Raw genomic sequence first — 5072 nt, 5'->3', positions numbered from 1 at the left:
AAACAAAAAATATATTTTTATTGATTTCAGAGCGGAAGGGAGAGGGAGAGAGATAGAAACATCAAGGATGAGAGAGAATCATATTGATCGGCTGCCTCCTGCACGCCCCCTACTGGGGATTGAGCCTGCAACCTGGGCATGTGCCCTTGACTGTAATTGAACCCAGGACCTTTCAGGCCACAGGCTGACGCTCTATCCACTGAGCAAAACCAGCCAGGGCAATTTGTGTTGTTTTAAGCCACTAAATTTGTAGTAATTTGTTACAGCAGTAATAGGAAGTGAATATATTCCTTCGCTACACTGGTGTCCTTTCTGTTTTCAAACCAGCCAAAATGGTCCTCGCTTCAGGGCCTTTGAATGTGTTCTTCCTTCTGTTGAAGCATTCTCCTGGGTCTTAGTGTGATGGCCTTCACCTTAGCCATCAGGTCTCCAGCCCTGCTTCCTCAGAAAGGCCTTCCCAGATCGCCTTACTGTTATTTCTTCTTTCAGTGCAACTTGCCACAGTTTCATTATCATCTCATCTACTCGTGTGTCTACTTATCTGATTGTCTGTCACTATTACTAAACTGAGCTCCCCAATGGCAGTGACCTACTATATCCTCCTCCAGTACCTAGAATAGACCTGGCACGTAGTCAGTGCTCAGAAATATTTGTTAGTCCCTCCTCTACATAGCTGGTGTCTGGAGTGCAGAAGAGAGGGCCGCAGTGGGTCAGAGGGCTTGCGGAGGTGATGAGCACCAAATGTCTCACTTTGCACCGCTGGGACAGCTCTGGGGTCAGTGCCAACCACCCACTCACCTTGGCCAGCCAGGGTGTCCTTGGATTTACACCCTCAAACTCCCACCTGCACCCCAGGATGAGTCTAAGGAAGGAATTGAATGCTCTGGAGGGGCGGGGGTAAGGTGAGGACTGCAGTGTGGCTCCCTATTGCTCTTCCCTCTCTTTTTTCCTGTACTGTGAGGATGGCAGTGGTGCAAAATGGCTTTTGTTATCAGTTCCCTACTCAAGCTTCTTTTAGCAGCACTCAAACCTCAAAGCCATGTCCTCACTGTCCCCTGGTGGACAGTTGGGTGCAGGGTTCCTTGAGTCTGGTGGAGAAATGGTCCCCTCTCAAGGTAAAACACTGCCCCCTCCTGGTTGTCTCGGGAGGCTGCTCGCAGTTACATGGATGGCTTTAATTTGGGGGCGACTGCAGCCTTATGTGGCATTCATTTGTCAAGCCATTTTTTCCCACACTCACAGGATGGAATACAGAGCAGTAAGCCTCCTGCCTAAGCACATTATCCCCAATGCACCCCCGCCGAAGATGTCCATGCCCTAATCCCCAGAACCTCTGTGTAGCAAAAAGGGACTTTGCAAATGTGATTAAATTAGAAATCTTGAAATGGGAAGATTATTCTAGATTATTTGAGTGGGCCCAATGGAATCCTGAGTGTCCATTTAAGGAGACAGGAGAGTCAGAGGGAGAGAAGGTGATATGATAGAAGCAGAGGTTGGAGCTATGTGCTTTGAAGATGGAGGCAGGGGCCACTAGCCAAAGAATGAGGCAACCTGGAGAAGCTGGGAAAGGCAAGGAATCTGATTTTCCTCTAGCAGGGGTGGGGAACCTTTTTTTCTGCTAAGGGCCATTTGGATATTTAGAACATCATTTGTTGGCCATACAAAATTATCAACTTAAAAATTAGCCTGCTATATTTGGTCAAACATTTAATTAACTCACCCCTAATGCCTTTGCAGGTCCAGACCAAATAATTTTGTGGGTCTTATATGGCCCAAGGGCTGGATGCTCCCACCCCTGCCCTAAAGCTCCAGAAGGAACAGGTCTGCTGACACCTTGATTTTAGCCCATTCTGGACTTCTGACCCCAGAACCGAAAGATTATAAAGTTGTTTTTTCCCCAATTCTTTTTGGTCAAACAAAATACATATAACACTTACCATTTTAACCATTTTAAGTGTACAGTTAAGTGCTATTAAGTACATTTAATGTTGTGCAACTAGCGCCACCCCCCATCTCTATAACTTTTCATCTTGTAAAACTGAAACTTTGTGCCCATTAAACAATAACTTCCAGCCCCCGGATGGTGAATTGGCTCTCTCGGTTCCCGTTGCCCTCCCTCGCTTGACCTCTTGCCTGGAGTAGCCATGGCGGCAATGAGCTTGCTGCAGAGGGCTTCGGTCACCGCGCTGGCGGCCCTGGCTGGCCGCCACCTGGGCACGCGGCTCGGACCCGGGGGCTTCCTCACGCGTGGCTTCCCGAAGGCTGTCGCTCCTGTGAGACACAGTGGAGACCATGGGAAAAGACTGCTTGTTATCAAACCTTCTGGATTCTATGACAAGCATTTTTTGAATTTACTGAAATTCTACATTTGTTTGACTGGGATTCCAGTAGTAATTGGCATAATTCTGGTGAATGGCATAATTCTGGCATAATTCTGAGTTAGCAGAAATTCCAGAAGACTATATCCCAGAACACTGGGAATATTACAAGCATCCTATATCAAGATGGATTGCCCAAACTTTCTATGATAGTCCTGAAAAGAATTATGAGCGAACAATGGCTATCCTTCACATTGAAGCTGAAAAGGCTGAATTACGGTTAAAGGAGATGGGAGTATGAAGATTAATGCGTTCGAGAGGTGATGGTCCCTGGTTTCAGGAACCAACAATTGATAAGGGGCTTATTGATCATTCTCCCAAAACACATCCCGATGCCTAATTTTTTATATCTCTAAATACAAAGTACACTCTCTTTATGGAAAAATTAAGTAATTCATATATTTCGTGCTTTTGCTCAGAGTGATGAATAAAAAACCCTCTTCCATTGCTTTACTTCTCAGTGTTGGTTCAGACTAAGGCTTTTTCCATGTGTGATTTTAATTTTTTTCAACTTTATGGGGCATAATTGACAAAAATTGTTGCCAAAGCCGGTCCATCCTTGCTGCTTGACACAGTCGCTGCAGGGAAGAAACATCTGCACAGTTTATGTTTCAAGGGACCTGGCGTATATGGCATATGTTTGCTCCCCCTCTTAACTCTATGTGTTTTAAACAGGACCACCTCCCGAGAAAGGTTGTTTCCCCAAGTAGAGATTTTTATCCTGAAGTTAGGGGGGGAATAAAACCTCTTAACTAAGTGCCAGGTGGGTAGTTAATCACTTTAACTACGAACAATCACGCTTAAGCTACATAATCTTTACTCCCTGGAATGGAGAAAGAAACGCCCTAACCTTTGGAATTGAAATTGATAGGATTAAAATCAACTGGTATAAATACAGATGTAACAAGACAACACAACACAGAACTTGGATATCCCTGTGCCAAGTAGATAAAGGCACCATTTTGGAGGGGTGGGGGGAGCCAAGGTGTTGCTGCAGGTTCGCTCTCCCGAGCGCTGGGCTTGGTGGGAAGGCCTGTTCTCCAGTCCGCGCTTTTCGCTGTCGCCATGTCCCGAAGTGGTGTGATTCGTGGCCGGGCAGGGAACAACGATTGTAGCATCTACGTGGGTAACTTACCTCCAGACATTCGAACCAAGGACATTGAGGACGTGTTCTACAAATACGGCGCTATCCGCGACATCGATCTCAAGAATCGCCGCGGAGGACCACCGTTCGCCTTCGTTGAGTTCAAGGACCCGCGAGACGCGGAAGACGCGGTGTATGGTCGCGACGGCTACCACTACGATGGGTACTGTCTGCGGGTCGAGTTTCCTCGAAGCGGCCCTGGCGGTGGAGGTGGAGGAGCACCCCGAGGCCGCTATGGCCCCCCATCCAGGCGATCTGAGAACAGAGTGGCTGTCTCTGGACTGCCTCCGAGTGGAAGCTGGCAGGATCTGAAGGATCACATGCGTGAAGCAGGTGATGTATGTTATGCTGATGTTTACCGAGATGGCACTGGCGTCGTGGAGTTTGTACGGAAAGAAGATATGACCTATGCAGTTCGAAAACTGGATAACACTAAGTTTAGATCTCATGCGGGAGAAACTGCCTACATCCGGGTTAAAGTTGATGGGCCCAGAAATCCAGGTTATGGAAGATCTCGATCTCGAAGCCGTAGTCGTAGCAGACGCCGTAGCAGAAGCAACAGCAGGAGTCGCAGTTACTCCCCAAGGAGAAGCAGAGGATCACCACGCTATTCTCCCCGTCATAGCAGATCTCGCTCTCGTACATAAGATAATTGGTGACACTGTTCTGTAGAACTCATGTTGTATATACAGTTTTCCTTTGCTCAGTACAATCTTTTCATTTTTTAAAATTAATTAAATCTTTATTGTTCAAAAACAACAACAACAATAACTTGCAATTCCATACTCCCCCAGTCCCTGGGAACTGTCATTCTACTTTCTGTTCATAGAGATTTTGACTAGGTACCTCATATAAGAAGAAACATACATTTGTCTTTTTGTGACTGGCTTATTTCACATAGCATAATGTCCTCAAGGCTCATCTATGTTGTAGCATGTGTCAAAATGTCCTTTTTAAGGCTGTGGAATTTTTTCTTGTATGGATATATTACATTTTGTTTATCCATTCATCTGTCAATGGATACTTAGGTTGCTTCTACCCCTTAGCTATTGTGCATAATGCTGCTGAAAACATAGGGGTGCAATATCCCTTTGAGACTTAGTTTTCAATTATTTTGGGTGTATATCCAGAAGCGAAATTGCTGGATCATATGATACTTCTATTTTTAATATTTTGAGCAGCTGTACCATTTTACATTCTCACCAACAATGCACAATCCCAATTTCTCTATATCCTTATCAACACATTAAATTTTTTTTTCATAGTAGCCATCCTATGAGTGTGAAGTGGTAATTTGTGGGTTTTTTAAATATATATTTTTATTGATTTCAGAGAGGAAGGGAGAGGGAGAGAGATAGAAACATCAAGGATGAGAGAGAATCATATTGATCGGCTGCCTCCTGCACGCCCCCTACTGGGGATTGAGCCTGCAACCTGGGCATGTGCCCTTGACTGTAATTGAACCCAGGACCTTTCAGGCCACAGGCTGACGCTCTATCCACTGAGCCAAACCAGTGGGGCCATCTGTGAAATTTTAATTTCGGACACTG

The 5072-nt window shown here is 45.6% G+C and overlaps 2 pseudogenes; both read left to right on the top strand.

The window, feature by feature from the left end:
• The first annotated feature begins 2144 nt into the window (after positions 1-2144).
• LOC102763146 lies at positions 2145-2831 on the top strand (annotated as a pseudogene).
• A 430-nt stretch (positions 2832-3261) lies between these two features.
• On the top strand, positions 3262-4179 carry LOC102763437 (annotated as a pseudogene).
• Positions 4180-5072: the final 893 nt, after the last annotated feature.

Source organism: Myotis davidii, unplaced genomic scaffold (genome assembly GCF_000327345.1).
Source record: "Myotis davidii unplaced genomic scaffold, ASM32734v1 scaffold726, whole genome shotgun sequence".
Lineage (NCBI taxonomy): Eukaryota > Metazoa > Chordata > Mammalia > Chiroptera > Vespertilionidae > Myotis > Myotis davidii.
The sequence above is the reverse complement of the archived record's forward strand: the minus strand, read 5'-3'. Positions and strand labels throughout refer to the sequence as shown.